A 25,066-nucleotide genomic window follows, 5' to 3' on the forward strand; every position below is an offset into this window, starting at 1 on the left:
AGAGCTTCATACTGTTTCAGTGTGCTTATGAGTAATGATTTATTAAGCATTTGTTTGTTTCCTTATTGTTGGATATTTGTCTTTTTTGTTGGTTAAACATGATGCATACATATTTCTACATATGATATAAACCTATGATGTTGGACATCATAATGAATCTTTAATCAGCTAAATTTTTGTTTCTTTTTATTTATTAAGGTAAGTACTCAGAAGTGCAGTTACTGGGCCACTCCCCTGCCTAATTAAACCCTTTTAGACAACTTCTTATTTCAATTAAAATAAAATCCCAGATGCCTTACCTGCAACATCCTGAAGTTAGATCCTGAAGTTAGGTTCATTTTTTTTTTTCCTGCCATTTTTCCTCTGTGTTCTTCACTTATGACAATTTTCATTAATCTATCAAGTTAGCTTATTTTTTCTTTGGTTATCACTATTCTATTAATCCTAGCCAATGATTTTCTTTTTCAGACATTGCATTTTTCAGTTCTAGAATTTTCATTGGGTTCTTTATGGTTTTTATTTATTTATTTATTTATTTATTTATTTATTGAGACAGAGTCTTGCTCTGTTCCCCTGGCTGGAGTGCAGTGGCGCGATCTCGGCTCACTGCAAGCTCCGCCTCCCGGGATCACGCCATTCTCCTGCCTCAGCCTCCTGAGTAGGTTTTTATTTTTCTACTGAGGAGAGGGGGCAAAAGCACAAATGCAAGAGCATTGACAAAGAAATTGTAGAATGTTAGAGCAGCACTGAACTCAGTTGAGGTTAAAGATCTTAAATCCCACTGGGCGCAGTGACTCAAGCCTGTAATCCCAGCATTTTGGGAGGCTTAGGGGGGTGGATCACCTGAGGTCAGGAGTTTGAGACCAGCCTGACCAACATGGTGAAACTCTGTCTCTACTAAAAAATACAAAAATTTGCCAGGCATGGTGGCGAGCACCTGTAATCCCAGCTGCTTGGGAGGCTGAGGCAGGAGAATCGCTTGAACCGGGGAGGCAGAGGTTGCAGTGAGCCAAGATTGTGTCATTGCACTCCAGCCTGGGTGACAGAGCAAGACTCCGTGGAAAAAAAAAAGATATTAAATCCAGGAAGTTGACTACTTTTGTCCAGCAGCATTAATAAGAGAGATAGCTGGTCTGGGCACAGTAGCTCTTGCCTGTGATCCCAGCACCCTGGGAAGCTAAGGTGGAAGGATTTCCTGAGTCCAGGAATTTGAGGCTGTAGTGAGCTATGATTGCACAACTGTGTTCCAGCCTGGGTGACAGAGCATGACTCTGTCTCAAAAAAAAAAAAAAAAGAAAAAAGAAAGACCTGGTGCTGTGGCTCATACCTATAATTCCAGCACTTTGGGAAGCCAAGACGTGCGGATCTCTTGAGCCCAGGAGTTTGAGCCCCCAGCCTAGCCAACATGGTGAAACCCTGTCTCTACTAAAAATACAGAAATTAGACAGGTGTGGTGGCGCACGCCTGTAATTGCAGCTACTCAGGTGGCAGAGACACAAGAATCGCCTGAACCCAGGAGGTGGAGGTTGCAGTGAGTCAAGATCACGCCACTGCACTCCAGCCTGGGGGATAGAGTGAAACTCTGTCTCAGAAAACAGAAAAAAGAAGAAACAGAAACATAGCTGGACTGCTCCAGGGTTGGGATATATCCAGCCAGTACTACAGAAGGGAAAACACTGTAGATGTGAGGTGGCAAGAAATGAGACCTGAGAGGGAGGCCACGTTCTTTCATTGATTCAGCAAATATTTATTGAATAGTACTTACTTACTATGCGCCAGGCATTTTTCTGGGTGCTAAGAATAAACAAGGAATAGAACAAAGTCCCTTCCCTCATGGAGCTTACATTCTGATGAGGAAGATAGATTACAAACATATACACATAAAAGACTGGTTATGTAAAAAAAATCTATATATCAGGGTATAGGACTGAGGATAAAATAGCAAGGAGATTCAGCTTTAGATGGGGTGGGTCAGAGAAGAATGCACTGAGGAAGTAACAATGTAGCAGAGGAGGTAACTACACAGTAGAGACCTAGATAATAAAGTTATTACTCATGATCTGTAATGCTAATTAGACTGCGACTTAATAAATCAGTAAAGAAGTATGCGAAATAGGCTGGGTGCTGTGGCTCATGCCTATAATCCCGACACTTTGGGAGGCCAAGGTGGGTGGATTGCTTAAGCTCAGCAGTTCAAGACCAGCCTGGGCAACACGGCAAAATCCCACCTTTACAAAAATTACAAAAAAATTAGCTGGTGTGGTGGCGTGTACCTGTAGTCCCAGCTTCTCTGGAGGCTGAGGCAGGAGGATCACTTGACCCTGGAAGGTGGAGGTTTCAGTGAATTGAGATCGTGCCACTGAACTCCGGCCTAGGTGACAGAGTGAGGCCCTGTCTCAAAAAAAAAAAAAAAAAAGTATGTGAAATAATAAGAAATGCAGTCATGTGCTGCATAATGATGTTTCCGTCAATAATGGATGGCTATCCAGTGGTGGTCCCATAAGATAGTAGTGTGTTTTTACTGTACATTTTCTATGTTTAGCTATGTTTAGGTACACAGATACTTACCATGTGTTACAGTTGCCTACAGTATTCAGTACAGTAGCATGCTACACATTTAGGTTTGTGTAAGTATACTCCATGATTTTTGTACAACAGTGAAATCACCTAACAAAGCATTTCTCAGAACTTATCCCCATTGCCAGTTGACACATGACTACATATATTAGGCTCTGCCCCCACTCTCTGGCACAGAACTCTTAAAACCCTTGTAATTTCCTGAATGATAGGGGTGCTAAGAGAATCATTTGTCGTATCATTTGATCACTGCCCTGATTCCTGAGACAGAGTTCCTAATACCCTTGTAGATAGGAGTACTAGGAGAATCTTTTGTTGTAATATCTGGTCTTTGACCCCAGTTCCTGACACAGAACTCCTAAGACCTTTGTAATTTCCTGAGTGATAGGAGCATCTGATACAGAGCTCCTAAATCCCTCAGGATTTCCTGGGTAATTAGGAGTGACTTTTGTACAAATGAGGTGACCCTTGGCAGGTTCCTAGATGGGGGTTAGTCACCAGAAAGATAAAGCCATGATTTTAAGCTTGAAGCTTTCAGCTCTACCCCCTATTCATTGGAGATAGGAGAGGGGCTGAAAATTGAGTTAATAATTAATCTTACCTCTGCGATGAAGTCTCCATAAAAAAATCCCTGAACTGTAAGGTTTGGAGAGTTTCCAGGTTGGTGCAGACACCCATGTGTCAGTAGGGTGGCACAACCCAACTCTGGGGACACAAGCTTCTGAGCTTGGAGCCCTTCCACACCTTGCCCTATGTATTTCTTCATCTGGCTGTTCATCTTGTTCATCTATGTCCTTTGTTATATCCTTTAAAAATTAACTGATAAACATAAGTAAAGTGTTTCCTTTTTGCTAGAGTTCTGTGAGCCACTCTAGCAAATTAATCGAACCTGAGAAGGAAGTTGGGGGAACCCCAATTTATAGCTGGTGGGTCAGAAGCAGAGGTTACAACCTGGTGCTTGCAACTGGTATGTGAAGTGGGGGACAATATTATGGCCCTGAGCCCTTAACCAGTGGGATCTGATGCAATCTCCTGGTAGTGTCAGAATTTATTTCTTGCTAGTAGGGAGAAATCCCACACATTTTGGTGACCAGAGGCAAAGTGTTTTGTGTTAAATGGTGTACAAGAGTTGGAAAACCACTTTGGTTTTTTCCCCGTCTTTAATAAAGTGATACCGTCAGAAAGAGAACCCTAGAAGCAGAATGTAGACAAAACTAGAAGTGGAGGTGATCCTGAAGAGAGAGAGGCAGTAAGTTCTCAAAAGTTACCACCAAATCCAGGTGAAAAAGAACTAGGGTGGAAGATAGTGGCAGAAGAGAAGGGAAAGAAATGATAAGCATGAATAATATTTTAAAAGTAGATTTGGTGACTGAGGTTTGGTCATCTCAGTCAGAGGCAGGGTACTAATCAAGGTAGATTGCTGGGATCACAGTTCGATTGACTGAGTAGATAATGGGTAGAGATTTCCCATCCTTTCTCTGTTTTACCAGCAGAACCCTTTTCCCAAGTAAAATCTTACATAGAATCCAATATATCAGTTAGACAAAATGAGGCTAATGTGGGTGGAGGACCTGGAGCTCCCTGAGGTTATTAGCAATACTTCTAATGGGAAGTAGGACAAGAGGCGTTGTTATATGCACATACCCTGAAGAGCTCTTTTTTAAGATTTAACTGTTTCCAACTTCCCCTGTCCTTGCCCTCAGATATACAGTTGGCAGGGGAAATTTTCGTTACTTTTCCTCCTTAATAAAAGAGTAATAAATGCTCATTAAAAAATACAAAGAAAAATGAGAAAAATACAAAATCTAGTTCAAACATGCAAGACTAAAACAATATATTTTATTATTTGTATGTGCAGCTTAAAAGTAAGGTTATATTCATATTTATTTCTAATATTTTAAAGTTTTGATTAAAAATTTGTTAAATTTTTTGTGGATACATAACAGATGTGTATACATATATATTTATGGAGTACTTGAGTTATTTTGATATAGCCATACTTTATCAAACGTGTAATAATCACATCATGGTAAATGGAGTATCCATCCCCTCAAGCATTTGTCCTTTGTGGTTACAAACAATCCAGTTATACTCTTTTAGTTATTTATAAATGTGTAATTAAATTATTGACCAGCTGGGTGCAATAGCATATGCCTGTCATCCCAACACTTTGGGAGGCAGGCGGATCACTTGAGGTCAGGAGTCTGAGACCAGCCTGGCCAACATGGTGAAACCCTGTCTCTGCTAAAAATATAAAAATTAGCCGGGTGTGGTGGCACATGCGTGTAATCCCAGCTACTTGGGAGGCTGAGGTGGGAGACTTGCTTGAACCTGAGAGGTAGAGGTTGCATTGAGTTGAGATCACACCACTGTACTCCGGCCTGGGTGACAGAGCGAGACTCTGTCTCAAAAAGAAAAAAAAAAACCAAATATCAAATATTATTTATTCTTTTTTTTTTTGTACTCATTAATCACCCTCACTCCCCCTGCCACACCACATTTTCCAGCCTCCGATAACCATAGTTTATTTTCTGTCTCCACATGTTCAATTGTTTTAGTTTTTAGCACCCACAAATAAGTAAGAACATATGAAGTTTATCTTTCCATGCCTCGCTTATTTCACTTAATGTAATGACCTCCAGTTCCTTCCATGTTGTGAATGACAGGATCTCTTTTTTTTTAATGGCCGAATAGTACTCCATTGTTTACATGTACCACATTTTCTTTATCTATTTGTCTGTTGGTGGACACTTAGGTTGTGTCTAAATTTTGGCCGTTGTGAATAGTTCTGCAACAAACATGGAAATACAGATGTCTCTTCAATATACTAATTTCATTTCTTTTTGGTATATACCTAGCAGTGGGATTGCTGGATCATGTGGTAGTTCAATTTTTAGTTTTTTGAGGAACTCCCAAACTGTTCTCCATGGTGTACTAACTTATATTCCCACCAACAGCATATAAGGGTTCCCTTCTCTCCACATCCTCACCAACATTTGTTATTCCCTGTCTCTTGTTTAAAAGCCATTTTAGCTGGGGTGAGATGATATCTCATTGTAGTTTTAATTTGCATTTCTCTGATAATCAGTGATTTTGAGCACTTTTTGTATGTCTGTTTGCCATTTATATGTCTTTTTTTGAGAAATGTCTATTCAGATCTTTTGCCCATTTTTTAAATTGAATTGTTAACTCTTTTATATTCTGGTTATAAAACTCTTGTCAGATAGATAGTTTGCAGATGTTTTCTCCCATTCTGTGGGTTGTCTCTCACTTTGTTGATTGTTTCCTTTGCTGTGCAGGAACTTTTTACTTGGTATTTTTGCTTTGGTTGCCTGTGCTTGTGGGGTCCTGCTCAAGAAATTCTTGCACAGACCAATGCCCTGGAGATTTTCCCCAAGGTTTTCTTGTAGTAGTTTCGTAGATTGAGGTCTTAGATTTAAATATTTAATCCACTTTGATTTGATTTTTGTATGTGGTGAGAGATAGAGGTCTAGTTTCATTCTTTTGCATACGAATATCCAGTTTTCCCAGCACTGTTTATTGAAGAAACTGTCTGTTCTCCAATGTATGTTGTTGGCACCTTTGTGGAAAATGAGTTCACTCTAGGTGTATGGATTTGTTTCTAGGTTCTCTATTCCATTGGCCTATGTGTCTGTTTTTTTGCCAGTACCATGCCATTTTGTTTACTATAGCTCTGTAGTGTAATTTGAAGTCAGGTAATGTAATTCCTACAGTTTTGTTCATTTTGCCCAGGATACCTTTGGCTATTCTGGGTCTGTTGTGGCTCTATATAAATTTTAGGATTGTTTTTTCTATTTCTGTGAAGAATGTCATTGGTATTTTGATAGGATTGCATTGAATCTATAGATTGTCTTGGGTACTGTGGACATTTTAACAATGTTGATTCTTCTAATCCATGAATATGGAGTATCTTTCCATTTTTTGTGTCCTCTTTGATTTCTTTCATCAGTATTTTATAGTTTTTATTGTAGAGATCTTTCATTTCTTGGACTGATTCCTAGGTATTTAATTTTATTTGTAGCTACTATAAATGGGATTACTTTAAATTACTGTGCCATATAGAAAGCTACTGATTTTTGTATGTTGATTTGTGTCCTGCAACTTTACTGAATTTGCTTAGCAGTTCTAATAGTTTTTTGGTGGAGTCTAGATTTTTCCAAATATAATATATTATCTGCAAACAGAGATAATTTGACTTCTTCCTTTCCAATTTGAATGGCCCTTTATTTTTATGTCTTGTCTGAATGCATATCTAGAACTTACAGTACTATATTGAATAACAGTGTTGAAAGTAGGCTTCCTTGTTGTGTTCCATATATTATAGGAAAGGCTTTCAGTTTTTCCCTATCCTGTATTTTACTAGCTGTGGGTCTGTCATGTATGCCTTTTGTTATGTTCAGGTATGTTCCTTCTGTACCCAGTTTTTTGAGGGATTGTATCATGAAGGGATGTTGAATTTTATCAAGTGCTTTTTCAGCATCAGTTGAAATGATTATATTGTTTTTGTCCTTCATTTCATTGATATGATATATTACATTGATTGATTTGCATTCAGTCAGCCATCTTGCATCTCTGGGATACATCCCACTTGGTCATGATCAATGATCTTTTTAATGTGTTGTTGAATATGGTTTGGTAGTATTTTGTTGAGGATTTTTGCATCAGTGTATGTCAGGGATATTTGCCTGTAGTTTTCTTTTTTTTGATGTTTCTTTGTCTGGTTTTGGTATCTGGGTGATTTACAAGCCTTGTAGAATGAATTTGGAAGTATTCCTCTTTCCTCTATTTCAGTGGTCCCCAACCTTTTTGGCCCCAGGGACTGGTTTTATGGAATACAGTTTTTCCATGAACTGCGGTGGAGGGTGGTATGGTTTCAGAATGATTCAAGTGTATTACATTTGTTGTGCACCTTATTTTTAATATTATTACATTGTGATATATAATGAAATAATTATACAGCTCACCATAATGTAGAATCAGTGGGAGCCCTGAGCTTGTTTTCCTGCAATTAGTCCCATCTTGTGGTCAGTGACAGATCATCAGGCATTAGACTCTCACAAGGAGCAAACAACCGGGATCCCTCACATGCACAGTTCACAACAGGGTTTGCACTCCTGTGAGACTCTAATGTTGCGGCGAATCTGACAGAGATGGAGGCCAGATGGTAATGCAAGCTATGGGGAGCAGCTGTAAATACAAATGAAGCTTCTTTCACTTGCCTGCCACTCACCTCCCGTGGTGCAGCCTGATTTCTAACAGGCCATGGACCAGTACCAGTCTGTGGCCCAGGGGTTTGGGACCCCTGCTGTATTTTTTGGAATAGTTTGAGTAAGATTGATATCAGTTCTTCTTTAAATATTTGGTAAGATTTAGCAGTGAAGCTATCAGGTGCTGGGCTTTTCTTTACTGAAAGCCTTTTTATTACTGCTTCAATCTTGTTACTTGTTATTGGTCTGTTCAGGTTTTGGATTACTTTATGGTTCAGTGTTGGTAGGTTGTATGTGTCTGGGAGTTTATCCATTTCTTCTAGATTTTCCAATTTATTGGCATATCATAGCCATGTTGCTCCTAGTAGCCACTAATGAATGTCTGTGGTATAAGTTTTAATGTCTCCTTTTTCATCTCCAATTTTATTTATTTGGGTCTTCTCTCCTTTTTCGTAGTCTGACTAAAGGTTTGTCAATATTATCTTTCAGAAAACCAACTTTTTGTTTCACTGATCTTTTGCATTGTTTCCTGTGTTTCAATTTGGTGTATTTCTGCTCTGATTCTTATTCTTTCTTTTCTTCTACAAATTTTAGGTTTGATTTGCTCTTGCTTTTTTAGCTCTTTAAGATGCAGCATTAGGTTATCTATTTGAAGTTTTTTCACTCTTTTGATGTAAGCACTTATACCACAGACTTCCCTCTTAGTGCTGCTTTCACTATATCCCATAGGTTTTGGTGGGTTATGTTTCTTTTATCATTTGTTTCAAGTAAATTCTACATTTCTTTCTAATTTCTTTTTTGACCCTCTGGTCAATTGGTAGCATATTGTTCAGTTTCCATATCTTTGTACAGTTTCTAGAATTCCTCTTGTTATTGATGTCTAGTTTTATTCCATTGTGGTCAGAGAAGATGTTTCATAATATTTCAAATTTTTTGAATGTTTTAAGACTTGTTTTGTTACCTAACATGGTTTACTCTTGAGAATGATCCATGTGCTGAAGAAAAGAATGTGTATTGTACAGCCATTGGATGAAATGTTTTGTAAATATCTTATTAGGTCCAACTGGTCTATAGCGAAAATTAAGTGTAGTGTTTCCTTGTGGATTTTCTGTTTGGAAGATCTGTTCATTGCTGAAAGTGGGGTGTTGAAGTCTCCAGCTATTATTATATTGGGGGTTTGTCTGTTTAGCACTAATATTTGCTTTATATATCTGGGTGCTCCAGTGTTGGTGCATATATGTTTACAATTGTTATATCCTCTTGCTGAATTGACCCCTTTATCATTATGTAATGACTTTATTTGTTTCTTTATAGTTTTTGTCTTGAAATCTGTTTTATCTGATACAAATACAGCTACATCTGCTCTTTTTTTGGCTTCCATTGTCATGGAATATCTTTTTCCATCTCTTTATATATCTGCGTGTGTCTTTATTGTGTTTCTTGTATGCAACAAGTTGTTGGATCTTGTTTTTTATCCATTCAGCCACTCTGTGTCTTTTGATTGGAGAGTTTAGTCCATTTTCATTCAATGTTATTGTTGATAAGTATGGGCTTACCCCGCCATTTTGTTGTATTCTGGTTGTTTTGTGATGTTCCCTCCCTCCCTCCCTTCCTTCCTTCCTTCCTTCCTTTTAGTTAAGGTGATTTTTCTTTGGTGGTATGATTTAATTTCTTGCTTTTTATATTTTGTGTATCCATTGTATGTTGTTTGAGGTTACTGTGAGGCTTGCAAATAATATAACCCATTATTTTTTAAACAGATGACAACTGGCCGGGTGTGGTGGCTCATGCCTGTGATCCCAGCACTTTGGGAGGCTGAGACGGGCAGATCACTTGAGGTCAGGAGTTCGAGACCAGCCTGGCCAACATGGTGAAACCCCATCTCTACTAAAAATATAAGAATTAGCCAGGCATGGTGGTGTGCATCTGTAATCCCAGCTACTTGGGAGGTTGAGGCATGAGAATCACTTGAACCTGGGAGATGGAGGTTGCAATGAGCTGAGATCATGCCACTGCACTCCAGCCTGGGTGAGAGAGCAAGACTCCATCTCAAAAAAAAAAATAAATAAATGAGTTTTGTACCTTCAGATGATTTCTTATGGTTCATTAACATCCTTTTATTTTAGATTGAAGAACTTTCTTTAGAATTTCTTGTAGAACATGTCTGGTGTTGATGAAATCTCTTCCCTTTTTGTTGTCTGGGAAAGTTTTTATTTCTCCTTCACGTGTGAAGGATATTTTTGCTCAATATACTATTCTGGGGCAAAAGGTTTTTTCCTTCAGCACTTTATATATATCACCCACTCTCTCCCTGGACTGTAAAGTTTCCACTGAAAAGTCTGCTGCCAGGTGCTTTGGAGCTCCATTGTATGTTATTTGTTTCTTTTCTCTGGGGCTTTTAGGATTCTTTCTTTATCTTTGACTTTCAGGCATTTTATTAAATGCCTTGAGGTAGTCTTTGGGTTAAGTCAGCTTGGTGTTCTGTAACCTTCTTGTACTTGAATGTTAATATCTCTCTCTAGGTTTGGGAATTTTGCTGATATTATCTCTTTGAATAAACTTTTCACTCTATCTGTTTCTCTGCCTCACCTTAAGTTATTAAGGCCAGTAACTTTTAGATTTGCTTTTTTGGAGGCTATTTTCTAGATCTTGTAGGTGTGCTTCATACGTTTTTATTCTTTTTTCTTTTGTCTCCTCTGATTGTATGTTTTTTGTTTTTGAGATGGAGTCTCGCCCTGTCACATAGGCTGGAGTGCAGTGAAGCAATCTCGGCTCACTGAAACCTCTGCCTCCCGGATTCAAGCCATTATCCTGCCTCAGCCTCCTGAGTAGCTAGGATTACAGGTGCCCACCACCATGCCCAGCTAATTTTTGTATTTTTAGTAGAGACAGGGCTTCACCATGTTGGCCAGGCTGGGACTGTGTATTTTCAAATAGCCTGTCTTCAAGCTCACTGATTCTTTCTTCTGCTTGATCAATTCTGCCATTAGAAGTCTCATGCATTTTTCAGTATGTCAGTAGCATTTTTCAACTCTAGAATTTTTGTTTGATTCTTTTTAGTTATTTCAATCTCTTTGTTAAATTTATCTGATAGAATTCTTAATTCCTTCTCTGTGTTATCTTGAATTGCTTTGAGTTGCCTCAAAACAGCAATTTTGAATTCTCTGTCTGAAAGGTCACATACCTCTTTCTTCTGGGATTGGTTACTGTTGTCTTACTTAGTTCATTTGTTGAGGTCTTGTTTTCCTGGATGGTCTTGATGCTTGTGGATGTTCATCGATGTATGAACATTGACGAGTTATATATTTATTGTAGTCTTTGGTGTCTGGGCTTGTTTGTACCTGTGCTTCTTGGGAAGGCTTTCTAGGTATTCTAAGGGACTTGGGTGTTGTGATTCAAGTTTTTAGTCATAGCAGCTGTATCTGCATTAGGGGGTACCTTAAACCCAGTAATGCTGTGATTCTTACAGACTTGTAGAGGTGCCATCTTTGTAGTCTTGGATAAGAACTAGGAGAATTTTCTGGTTTGCCAGGCAGAAACTGATTATCTTTCCTTACTTTTTCCCAAACAGAGTGTCTGTGTCTGTGCTGAGCTGCCTGCAGGTAGGGGAGGGGTTATATAAGTATCCCTGTGGCCACCACCACTGGGACTGCACTGGTTCAGACCTGAAGCCAGCACAATACTGGGTCTTGCTCAAGGCCCTGGGGCTCTACAATCAGCAGGTGATGAAGCCAGCTAGGTTTGTGTTCTTCCCTTCAGGGCAACGAGTTCTCCTGGGCCCCATGCGGGTTGAGAGATGCCATCTGGGAGGCAGGGCCCAGAGTCGGAAACCTTAGAAATCTACCTGGATCTCTATTCTGCTATGGCTGAGCTGGCACCCAGACCACAAGACGAAGTCCTTCCCACTCTTCTCTCCCCTTTCCACAGGCAGAGGAGTCTTTCCCCTGGCCACCACCACAGGTCCATGGAAAGTACTGAGAGGCTACTGCCAGGGTTTACTTAAGGCCCAAGGGCTCTTCAACCAGCTTGTGGTGAATGCTGCCAGGCCTGGGACTCACCCTCTCTCAGCCAGAGCAGGTCCAGAAATGCTGTTGCAGAGCCCAGGCTTGGGATCAGGGACCCTAAGAACCCACTTGGTGCTCTACCTCAGCTGGTGGCTTAGCTGGTACCTAAGCTGTTAGATGAAGTCCCCTTTGTTTCTCCCTCTGCTTTTCTCAAACTGTAAGAGTGTCTCATATGACCCAGCTTGGAGTGTTCTGAGTCATACGTGAAGCCAGCATGTCTCAGAGTCTCACCCAAGGCCCATGAAGTATACTGCCTGGCTACTACTACTGATTATTCAGGGCCCAAGAGCTCTTCTGTCAGCAGGTTATGAATCCTGCCAGGAATGGGTTCTTCCCTTCAAGGCAGTAGGTTCCCTTCTGGCCCATGGTGTGTCTAGAAGTGTCTTCTGGGAGCTAGGGCTTAGAATGGGCTCATGATTCTGCCAGGTGCCCTATTCTACTGTGGCTGAGCTGGTATCCTAATTGCAATTCAAAGTCCTCTTTACTCTTCCTTCTTTGCTCCTCAAGCAGAAGGAAGCAGTGTCTTTGGAGGTTGGAACTGTGCAGCCTGATGTTGGGATAGGGGTGGCGCAAGCACTCCCTTAGCCACCCCTGTTGATGTCTCATTAGGTTGTGTGCCCCCGATGTCCACTGACTCTGAGCCCAGCACGGCACTAGGACTTGCTGAGGAGTTGCAGTCCTTTTGGCCTAGACTGCCTTTTACGTTTGTTTAGGACCCCAGAGCTCTGCCTGTGGTGGCAAAGCTTGCCAGAACTCAAATTCTGACTACTGGGATGGACGATTCCTTCTGTCTAAAGCTATTCTATATGTTTCCTCTGTGGCTATCAGCTGAGTTCTGCCCAGTGTTAACAGCACTGAGTTCCAATGCAGGGTCCCACAGTCACTGAGCTCTCCCTCGCCCAGGGGCATAGATTCTGTCTTTTTGCCATATGGCTGCTGCCAGGGAATAGGGGAGGGGTGGAGTTGGTCGTTCAAGACTCTCTTTCCCACCCTCTTTGGTGCCTCTTTCAGCAATATGAAGTTAAAACCAGGTATTATGATCGCTCCCTATGTTTGGTTCTTACGAAGGTGCTTTTTTGTGTAGATAGTTGTTAAATTTGATGTTCCTGTACATGGAGGGACCATGGGTAGAGGCTTCTATTTGGCCATCTTGCTCCATTCCCTAGCTAATATTTTCAAGTTTGAGAAACATTTTGTGACAACTGAAAAAACTGCACACAGAACTACTTGTTAAGTCATAATCTTAGAATGTTGATTGAGGAACATATTGTTAAGCTAATATTACTTCATTAACACTTCAAAATGAATTTGTGTTTTACTAGTCACAACCTCATCTATGTATATAGGCAAGATCCTTTGCAATAAATCTAAGATTCAAGATTGAAACCACTATCACATTATTTCTGTTTCATTTTTTTCATCTTGCCTTAAACTTGAAACATTTCTTCCATTTTATTTATAGCTGTATCAAAATATTTTAATAGTCATATGCTATTCCATTAAGTGAATATATTACAATTTACATATCCATTCCCCCACTGTCAGACACTTAGATTGTCTCCATCTTATTTCTGATAAATGGTACCACAGCAAATATCTTTCTGAATTACTTTCTGGTTCTGCTTCTGGTATGGGTATTTAGCTTTTATTGGACCAAACCTATTGCAGATAACAACTAGAAATTCTAGATAAAACTTTATTTATTTATTTATTTATGTATTTATTTATTTATTTTGAGACAGAGTCTTACTCTGTTGCCCAGGATGGAGTACAGTGGCATGATCTCAGCTCACTGCAACTTCTGTCTCCTGGGTTCAAGTGATTCTCCTGCCTCAGCCTCCTGGGTAGCTGGGATTACAGGTATGCACCACCATGCCCAACTAATTTTTGTATTTTTAGCAGAGACAGTGTTTCACCATGTTGACCAGGCTGGTCTCAAACTCCTGACCTCAGGTGATCCGCCCACCTTGGCCTCCCGAAATGCTGGGATTACAGGCGTGAACCACCACGCCTAGATAAACCTTTTTTCTTTTTCTTTTTTTTTTTTGGAGGCAGGTTCTGGCTCTGTTGCCCAGGCTGGAGTGCAGTGACATGATCACGTCTCACTGCAACTTTGACCTCCTGAGCTCAAGCAATCCTTTCATTTCAGCCTCCTGAGTAGCTGGGACTACAGACTACAGATATGCACCACCACATCGGCTAATTTTTTTTTTTTTTTTTTTTTGTAGAGACAGGGTTTTGCCACATTGCCCAGGCTTGTCTCAAACTCCTGAGCTCAAGAGATCCTCCTGCCTTGGCATCCCAAAGTTTTGGGATTACAGTCATGAGACACCATGCCTGGCCTGGATACAATATATTTTTTAAAACTATCTCAAAGCAGTAGAGAGGGAGTAACGGAGTTGTACTTGTTTAGCCAGGTGAGTTTACCATGTTTTATGGGTTTTAGTCAGAGGACAGGCACTAGTGTATGCAGGATACTAAACTTTCGCAGAAGAAACAAAATCTTGTTGGCTGGAAGAATTTGATGGCAGAGATAGAGGTAAACGTGATTGCTCAAAAAAGGGGGGAGAAATTAGGTTGTTTTGTTTTTTTGTTGTTGAGTTGGAGGAATTCTTTATATATTCTGGATATTAACCTCTTTTCAGATATATCATTTGCAAATATTTTCTTCTATTCAGTAGGTTGTATTATCATTTCTTTATAGTATCCTTTGATGCACAAAAGTCCTTAAGTTTGATGAATTACAATTAATTCATTTTTTCTTTTGTTGCCTGTGCTTTTGGTATCTGTCGTATTCATAAAATCATTGCCAAATCTGATGTCATGAAGATCCTTCTAAGAGTTTTATAGTTTTAGCTCTTCAGTTTAGGTCTTTGGTCCATTATGAGTTGATTTTTTTAATGGTGTAACGTGAGAGTCCAACATTATTTTGCATGTATATATCTAGTTTTTCCAGTAGTGTTAGTTGAAAAGACCGTCCTTTCCTTATTAAACGGTCTTGGCACCCTTGTTGAAAATCAGTGGATTGTATTTGTGATGGTTTATTTTTGACTTTTTAACTTCATTAATTCATTCATTGTTATTTTATTTTATTTTTTTGAGACCCACGCTGGAATGCAGTAGCGCGATCTCGGCTCTCTGCAACCTCAGCCTCCCAGGTTCAAGCAATTCTCATGCCTCAGCCTCCCGAGTAGCGGGGATTACAGGCACCCGCTACCATGCCTGGCTAATTTTTGTATTTTTAATAGAGTCTGGGTTTCACCATGTTGCTCAGGCTGGTCTCAAACTTCTGGCCTCAGGTGATCCACCTGCCTCGGCCTCCCAAAGTGCTGGGATTACAGGCGTGAGCCACCGTACCTGGCCTATTTTTTTAATTTATGTGTTTAGAGATGGGGTCCTGCTCTGATGCCCAGGTTGGTATCGCACTTCCAGCTTCAAGCAATCCTCCCGCCTTGATCTCCCAAAGTGTTGGGATTGCAGGTGTGAGCCACTGCACCCAGCATATTTCTGAGTCCTTTTTTTTTGTGAGATAGAATCTCACTCTGTTGCCCAGGCTGGAGTGCAGTGGTGTAATCTCAACTCACTTCACCCTCCACCTCCTAGGTTCAAGTGATTCTCCTGCCTCAGCCTCCTGAGTAGATGGGATTACAGGCATGTGCCACCATGCTTGGCTACTTTTTATATTTTTAGGAGAGATGGGGTTTCACCATGTTGGGCAGGCTCACCTCGAACTCCTGACCTCAGCTGATCCACCTCCCAAAGTGCTGGGATTACAGGTGTGAACCACTGCACCTGGCCTATTTCTGATTTCTTGATTTTATTCCATCAGCCTATGTCTGGCCATATGTCTGTACCATAATGTTTTTATTACTGTAGTTTTGGTAAGTTTCAAAATTGGGAAGTGTGAGTTTTCCAACTTTATTCTTTTTCAGGATTGTTTTGCTATTTAGGGCTCCTGGCAATTCCATATGAGTTTGAGGATCAGCTTTTCTATTTCTCTGAAAAAAGACACAGCATTTTAATGGAGATTGCATTGAATCTCTAGATTGCTTTGGTTTTATTGATCTTAATGTTGTTTTCCTATTCACATTCAAATGGAACATTTATCTAGTCTTTAATTCACCATTTCATTTGTGGTGATGATAATGTTCTGGAATTAAATAGAGGTGATGGTTTTATGATTTTGTAAATATACTAAAACCTACTTTCAAAGGTGAATTGTTTGAAAGTGAATTATACCTTGATTTAACAAGGCAAAAGCAAAAACACTTTCTTCAAGTTGATGTCTACTTCCAGCTGTGATTTGTTCTCCCTCTTATAATCAGACTTTTTGGAAGAAGGCATACGCTTTCAGTGCCATTGTTACCTCTCATTCACTCCTGTTCAATATAATCTGGATTTTGTTTCCATTCATTCTATGAAACTGCCCTTAGTCTTTGTGGTTTTTTTTTGGGGGGGGGGGGGTTGTTTGTTTATTTTTAAGCATTTAACACAGTTGATGTCTTTCTTTCGTTTTTCTTAATAACCTTTTCATTTTAGAACAGCTATAGGCTTACAGAATAATTTCAAAGAAAGTACAGAGTTACTTTATACCCTTCACTCAGTTTCCCCTACTATCGGTAGCGTACAAAACTCAGACTGGGCAATATGGTGAGACCCTGCCTCTACAAAAACATTTTTAAAAATTAACTGGGCGTGGTGGCACATACCTGTACTCCTAGGCTACTCAGGAGGCTGAGGCAGGAGGCTCACTTGAGCCCAGGAGTTTGAGGCTACAGGAGCTATGATTTTGCCACTGCACTCCAGCCTGGGTGACATTTTCATCACAGCATATTAAGGCACATACTGTCAACATGACTTATCACTGTTGATGTGAACCTTGATCAGCTGACTGATGTCGCTTTTGTCAGGTTTCTCCACAGTAAAGTTAGTCTTTACCCCTCTCCTTTTCTGCATCATAGGCTTTGGAAGGAAGTCATTGTGTGGAGCACACACTTGAGGAGCAGGGAGTTACGCTCTCTCTCCTTGAGGGGAGTTTCTACATAAGTTAAATTAGCATTTACACCAATTAGGACTCTTTGGTGCTCTAGATTTGTCCCTTCTCCTCTATTTATTCAATTATTTATTTAGATTAGTATGGACTCATGGATATTTAGTTTATACTGTGGGTTATAATCCAATATTGCTTTTATTTTCTTGCTCACATTTCCAGATATGGCCGTTGGTAGCTCTTTCTGTTGGTTTCTGTGTCCCTTGGACATGTCCTAATCATTGTGTTTGTTTTGATGCATTGTGTTTGTTTTTGATACTTCCTTATTTGTTGGCACTGCAAGATGCCCTAGACTCATCTTGTGTATTTCCTGCCCAGTCCTCAGATCAGTCATTTTTCCAGAGTATGGATTCCTTGTCCTGGAGAATGTTATTAGAAACCAGTATCTCAGTGCTAAATGAGCTCATTGCTACTGGAGTGGTGCCTTTCTTTTTGAATCACTGTTTTATCCTTTTTGTCTGTGATACTACTTTTTTTAGTCTTTCATAGAAGGTGGCACAGTGTAGTAGTTAAGAACAAGAGCACTAGAGGACTAAAATGTAATCTTGATTCCATTTCTTACACCCAACCAAATGTGTGATCTTGAACAAGGTGATCTTTCTAAACTACAATGTCCACATCTGTAATGATACATATTATAATAGTAGGTTGCTCATAGAATGTGTAAGGATTCAATGAGCAACTGCACATAAAGTTCTTAGTTCAGTGCCTAGCACATAGTAAGCATTCATTCTGTGCTTACTTCTTTTTCTCCTGTTTATAATATTTTCACCTTCCTTCTTGGCTGTTCCCTGACAGTCTACTCTATTAGATTTCCTTTGTCTTCTAAATGCTTAGTATTCCATGGTCTTAGGTTTTCTTCTCACCTTGTGTATTCTCCCCAGGCGATTTCACCTATTCTTATAGCTTTAGTTGTCATCTGTTTTGTATATGTATGATTCCCTATACCTGTGGCCCAAATATTTGTCTTAAGATTTTGTATATCTGACAGCCTGTTGGACACTTTCATTTGAATAACTTTAATGCACCTCAGACTCAATCTGTCCAGAATTAAAGTAATTTTTTTACCCTCCCAAAATCTGCTATCCCCCTTTTCCTGATCTGATTGATTGATAGTACCACCCGCCCTTTATCCCAGCCAGAAACAGAGGTATCATCTTTAATTCCTTTCTCTTTCTCTCTACTCGTGGTCAAATCCCTTACAAGGCTTGTTGATTTCACCTAACTCTCTCAGCCTTCCTCACCCATTTTCTCTGCTTTCTCTGCTGCTGTAGTAGGTCAGACCTAGTATAAACCATTTCCTGGATTACTGCAGCTGATTTTCTGTTTCATTCTCTGTAATGTAGCTGCATACTTTTTCTCAAACACATCTTTTCATGTTATAAAACATTTTAATAGTTCATTATTGCCCTCAAGATAAAGTCCAAACTCCAATTTAAATGATCCTTTATGGCCGGGTGCAGTGGCTCACGCCTGTATTCTCTGCACTTTGGGAGACCAGTGCAGGTGGCTCAGTTGAGGTCAGGAGTTCGAGACCAGCCTGGCCATCATGGTGAAACCCCATCTCTACTAAATATATAAATAATTAGCTGGGCGTGGTGGTTTGCGCCTGTAATCCCAGGTACTAGGGGGGCTGAGGCAGGAGAATTGCTTGAACCCAGGAGGCAGAGCTTGCAGTAAACCAAGATCCAGCCACTGCACTCCAGCCTGGGTGACAGAGCAATACTCCATCGACCCCCCCCAAAAAAGAAAAAATTACTTTAAGATAATGGTTCTTGTTTTCATTTTTACTCGTATCCCAACCACCTATCCTTCTGCCACATTGAACTGCTATTAGTTCCCTGTTCTGTCTTCTCTGTCCCATTTAGCCTTTCTATATGCTCCTCTCTGGGCCTGGAATTTTATGCTTCCTTGACACCATCTTTCATGCCACTCCTGCTATGTTTATACATATCACCTAGCTAATTCCTGTTTGTCCCTTACATCTAAGCTTAGGTCTTATTTCCACTGGCCCATAAGCCTCTCAAATAAAAATATTTAAAACTCCTAAATGGAAAGAAGATTAAAAATAATGGAAATGGCCAGTGATGTATCAGGAGCAAGAACATAATATTGATATTAAATTAAATTAAAAAAATACTTCAAACCTCAAGGCATTAAAGGAATAAAGAGGAATATTATATAATGATGAAAGAAATAATCAAGGGCTAACTAGGTCAATGACACCAAACGCAAGACGCTGGGCCTATCGCGGGAGCCTGAGGGAAGCCATGCATTCCGTTCCAAGGCATCTGTGAGCCTGCAGACTATACGCCATGAGCAAAGCTCACCCTCCCTAGTTGAAAACATTTATGGACAAGAAGTTATCATTGAAATTAAATGGTGGCAGACATGTCCAAAGAATATTGCGGGGATTTGATCCCTTTATGAACCTTGTGATAGATGAATGTGTGGAGATGGCGACTAGTGGGCAACAGAACAATATTGGAATGGTGGTAATATGAGGAAATAATATCATCATGTTAGAAGCCTTGAAACGAGTATAAATAATGGCTGTTCAGCAGAGAAACCCATGTCCTCTCTCCATAGGGCCTGTTTTACTGTGATGTAAAAATTAGGTCGGCCGGGCGCGGTGGCTCAAGCCTGTAATCCCAGCAGTTTGGGAGGCCGAGACGGGCGGATCACGAGGTCAGGAGATTGAGACCATCCTGGCTAACCTGGTGAAACCCCATCTCTACTAAAAAATACAAAAAACTAGCCAGGCGAGGTGGCGGGCGCCTGTAGTCCCAGCTACTCGGGAGGCTGAGGAGGCGGAGCTTGCAGTGAGCTGAGATCCGGCCACTGCACTCCAGCCTGGGCGACAGAGCGAGACTGTCTCAAAAAAAAAAAAAAAAAAAATAGGTCATATACATTTTCATATTAGAGTTTTTGTTAAATAAACTTTTGTAATAGTCAAAAATGCTTTCTCAGATGTTCTGAATATAGAATATTAACTCTCATTCCAATTTTTTCTAACATGAATTTTCCTGGTTGACACTGATTTCAAAGGGTTTTGTGCATTAAAATGGAAGAATCTTATTAAATGTGGGGAAAAAAAGAAATAATCAAAACAACAGTCTGATTTTCAAAAAATGGACAAAACTTGTGAACAGAAGGTTCACAGAAATGAAAATATTAACAGTTCTTAGACATATATAAAGGTACTCAACCTCATTCATAAGGCATATGTAATTTAAAATTACACTGAGGGCTGGGCACAGTGGCTCATGCCTGTAGTCCTAGCACTTAATGAGGCCAAGTCCGGAGAACTACTTGAGCCCAAAGTTCAAGACCAGCCTGGGCAGCATAGGGAGGCATTGCCTCTACAAAAAATAGAAATTAAATTAGCCAGGCTTGGTGGCATGCACCTGTAGTCCCAGCTGTTTGGGAGGCTGAGGCAGGAGGATTGCTTGAGGCTGGGAGGTGTAGGCAGGCTACAGTGAGCTAGCTGTGTTCGTGCCATTGTACTTATACTCCAGCCTGGGTGACCCTGTCTCAAAAAAATAAATAAAAACATTGATGTATTTCACACTATAAGATTGGTGAGTATTAAGCAGTTTGTGCAAGATTGAAAAAAAGAAGTTTGGGCCAGGTGCGGTGGCTCACGCCTATAATCCCAGCACTTTGGGAGGCCGAGGTGGGCAGATTACTTGAGGCCAGGAGTTTGAGACCAGCCTGACCAACATGGCGAAACCCCATCTCTACTAAAAATACAAAAAACTAGCTGGGCGTGGTGGCACATGCCTGTAGTCCCAGCTGAGGCAGGAGAATCGCTTGAACCCAGGAGGCAGAGGTTGCAGTGAGTTGAGATAGCACCATTGCACTTCCAGCATGGGTAACGAGTGAAACTCCATTTAAAAAAAAAAAAAAGGAAAAAATGTTTAACAAAAACATTTTCGTCAAGGGCGTAAGGTAACATGCTTTCCTATACTACTGGTGGGAACATAAATTAGTACAACCTTTATGAGAGGGAATTTACAATATTTATTAATTTAACATTAACATATCTTATGATTTTAGTAGTCTCAATTCTAGGAATTTATTTTATTGCTAGGCTCACAAATTTAGGAAATAAAAGTTAATCTTTACAGTATAATATGTAATAGTAAAAGTATTGGAAACAATGTAAATCCATCAGTAGGAGCTAGTTAAATAAATTGTGTTCAGTACATATAATGGGATGCTATGCAGATGTAAAATTGGGAATGAGAAAGCCTACATACAAATATAGAATGATCTAGAAGACACATTGAATTAACAAAAGAAGCCGGGCGCGGTGGCTCATGCCTGTAATCCCAGCACTTTCGGAGGCCAAGGCGGGTGGATCACAACATCAGGAGTTTGAGACCAGCCCGGCCAACACGGTGAAACCTCGTCTCTACTAAAAATACAAAAGTTAGCAGGGCATGGTGGTGTGCGCCTGTAATCCCAGCTAGTCAGGAGACTGAGGTAGGAGAATCGCTTGAACCCAGGAGGCGGAGGTTGCAGTGAGCCAACATTGTGCCACTGCACTTTAGCCTGGGCGACAGAGCAAGACTCTATCTCAAACAAAAAAAGAAAAAGAAAAGAAAAGTCAAAACAGTGATCTGGGTATATAACTATTTGTTTAAAGAAGTGAGGAACAGGCCTGGCGTGGTGGCTCACACCGATTATCCTAGCGCTTTGGTAGGCTGGGGTGGGCAGATCCCTTGAGTCCAGGAATTTGAGACCAGCCTGGGCAACATGGTGAAACCATGTCTCTATGAAAAATTAGCTGGGGGTGGTAGTGTGTACCTGTAGTCCCAGCTACTCAGGAGGCTGAGGTGGGAGGATTGCTTGAGCCCAGGAGGTAGGGGTTGCAATGAGCTGAGGTTGTGCCACTGCACTCCAGCCAGCCTGGGTAACAGAGTGAGACCCTTTCTATAAAAAAAAAAAAGAGAGAAATAATGACACAACATACAAACTTGAAAACATATAATGTCTCTTGTAATACACAGAAACTGTTGACATTGGTTATCTGATAGTGGAGAAACAGTGCCTTTCACAGAGGAGAAATTTTTAATTTTAATGAAGTCCAACATGAATTTTTCTTTCATGGATCATGCTTTTGCTATTGTATCTAAAATGTAATTGCCAAAACCAAGCTCATAAAGATTTTCTTTTTTATTGTCTTCTAGGAGTTTTATAATTTTGTATTTTATGTTCCATTTTGGATTTTTATGACAGGTATGAAGAATCTGTGTCTAGATTCATTTCTTTACATGTAGATACCAGTTCATTCGGCCTCATTTATTGAAAAGACTCTCTTTTCTCCATTAAATTGCCTTTGCCCATTTTGTCAGAGATTAGTTGACCATATTTTTATGGTTCTGTTTCAGGGCTATTTATCGTGTTCTGTTATCTATTTTGCTGTTCTTTTGCCAGTGCCACACTGTCTTGATTACTGTGGCTTTATAGTTATAGTCTTCTTTTTCCTTTTCTTTTCCTTTTTTTTTTTTTTTTTTTTTTTTTGAGCTAGAGTCTTACTCTGTCTCTCAAGATGGAGTGCAGTGGCACAATTACAGCTTGCTGCTGCCTTAACCTCCTGGGCTCAGGTAATCTCCCCACCTCAGCTTCCCAAGTACCTGGGACTACAGGCATGTGCCACCATGCCCAGTTAATTTTTTAATTTTTTGATAGAGACAGGGTCTCACATTGCCTAGGCTGGTCTTGAACTTCTAGGCTCAAGCTGTCTTCCTGCCTCGGTCTCCCAAAGTGCTGAGATTACAGGCATGAGCCACCATGCCCGACCTATAGTCAGTCTTAAAGTTGGATAATGTTAGTCTTCCAGCTTTTCTTCACTATTGTGTTGACTGTTCTGAGTCTTTTACCTTGTCATTTAAATTTTAGAGTCAGTTTTTTGATAACTACAAAGTAACTTGCAGGATTTTTATTGAGATTGCAATGAATCTGTATATCAAGTTGAGAATAACTGAAATCTTGATAATATTGATTCTTCCTACTCATGAGCATGGGATAGCTCTACATTAATTAGATCTTCTTTGATTTCTTTTATCAGTTTTATAGTTTTCCCCCAGAGATCTTATATTTATGTGTATATATATGTATATATATGTGTGTGTGTGTGTGTATATATATGTGTGTGTGTATGTGTGTGTGTATATATGCATATATATGTGTATATATATATATACGTATGTGTATATATATTTGTGTATATATATTTATTGGATTTATACCTAAGTATTTCATTTTTGGTGCTAATGTAAATGGTCTTGTTTTTTCAAATATTGTAATTTCAAATATTATTTGTTCATTGCTGGTGTATAGGAAGGCAATTAATTGTATGTTAAACTTTATATTCTGTAACCTTGCTATAATTGCTTATCAGTTGCAGGAGAGTTTTTGATTATAAGTGGTATTTTAATTTTCAATTTCCAGTTCTTCTTTGCTAACATGTAGAGATATAATTGCTTTCTAATTTCACTGATTAGGACTTTCAGCATAAGGTTTGATAGAAATGGTGGCAGCAGAAATCCTTGCCTTGTTCCCCGTATTAGGAGGAAAGTGTTAAGTCTTTTATTTTTAGGTATTATTTTAGCTGTAGATTTTTTTATAGCTACCCTTTATCAGGTTGAGTAAGTTTTCCTTCTGTTCTTGGTTTTCTGGGAGTTTTATACATGAGTGGTTTTTGGATCTTGTTAAATGCTTTTTTTGCCCCTGTTGCAATGATTACACAGTGGAGTATTTTTAGCTTGTTAATATGATATATTATTACATTGATTGATTTTTATATGTCAAATGAGCCTTGGGTTTCCTGGATAAACCTCAGTTATGAGAGAAGTACACAAATTCTCCATTTGGAGAGTATTGGTGATTAGATCCTGTTTTGTATTATTTTTAATCCTTTATAATCTTAGAGATGATTCTGGGGATCCCTGGGTCACAGTAAGGAACCAGCTGAAGATGATCCCAGCAGATAGATGATCCCCAACTTAACGATGATTTGACAAAATTTTTTGACTTTATGATGGTGCAAAAGTTAATACACATTCAGTAGAAACCATACTTTCAAGTACCCATACCACTATTCTGTTTTTCACTTTCAATTCAGTATTCAATACATTACATGAGCTATTCAACACTTTATTATAAAATAGGCTTTGTGGTAGATGACTTTGCCTAATTGTAGGCTAATGTAAGTATTCTGAGCACCTTAAGGTAGGCTGAGCTGAGCTATAATGTTTGATAGGTTAGGTGTGTTAAATGAATTTTCAACTTACAATATTTTAATCTTACAGTGGGTTTATCAGGATGTAACCGCATCATACATACCTTCATAGCATCTATACATACATTTATAGTGGCACCACCAATTGTTTCAGGTTTTATAACATTTTTGAACAGATCTTCACAACCTGGGAACAGGAATAAAAGAAGCATATTGTGGGGAAATCATTAGGTAGCAGAAGGAATTCAGAGTTCTACTGAAAGAGTTGCTGGAATGGCTCTCTGTAGGGATCATAATAATGCATTTCTGCTGAGATGCAAATGTGAGAACTGTGCTTTTCTTGATGAGAGTAAGATAAAGTTAAAAGGGAGTTGGAAAGGTAAAAGAGTAGAGAATTGGTATTAGAAATTACTTCAGTGTTCAAATCCTTAAAAATTCAGTAGCTTCTATGTTTTAAGAGTTTCATGTTTACTTAAGCTGCTAACTTTTACCCACATTACTTTTTTGGATTTTACTTCACAAATTTAAGCCCCAAATTATCTAGTAAACCTCTGTTTTATTTTGTATTACTTTGAGTAATAGGTATAAGCAACATTTGGTTGCTATTTCAATAAAAATTCTTTGGCAGGTGTCTGAATCCCAGCGCTTTGGGAGGCTGAGACAGGCAGATCACTGAGGTCAGAAGTTCAAGACCAGCCTGGCCATCGTGACGAAACCCCATCTTTACTAAAAAATACAAAAATTAGCCAGGTATGGAGGTGTGCACCTATAGTCCCAGCTACTCAGGAGGCTGAGGTGGGAGCATCGCTTGAACCTGGGAGGCAGAGGTTGCAGTGAGCCAAAATTGTGCCACTCTACTCCATCCTAGGTGACAGAGTAAGACTCTGTCTCAAACACA

At 39.6% G+C, this 25,066-nt stretch overlaps 1 protein-coding gene and 1 long non-coding RNA gene across 2 annotated transcripts in view; both read left to right on the plus strand.

Annotated features, from left to right (window-relative positions):
* Window positions 1-25,066, plus strand: part of TFDP2 (transcription factor Dp-2 (E2F dimerization partner 2)) — a 220,455-nt gene that overhangs the window by 71,166 nt on the left and 124,223 nt on the right. The window lies entirely within an intron of this gene.
* LOC105523303 lies at window positions 19,179-20,006 on the plus strand. Its single transcript, XR_001003580.1, has 2 exons — window positions 19,179-19,537; window positions 19,821-20,006. It is a non-coding gene; the product is annotated as an uncharacterized LOC105523303 (long non-coding RNA).

Source organism: Colobus angolensis, unplaced genomic scaffold (assembly GCF_000951035.1).
Source record: "Colobus angolensis palliatus isolate OR3802 unplaced genomic scaffold, Cang.pa_1.0 Scaffold46, whole genome shotgun sequence".
Lineage (NCBI taxonomy): Eukaryota > Metazoa > Chordata > Mammalia > Primates > Cercopithecidae > Colobus > Colobus angolensis.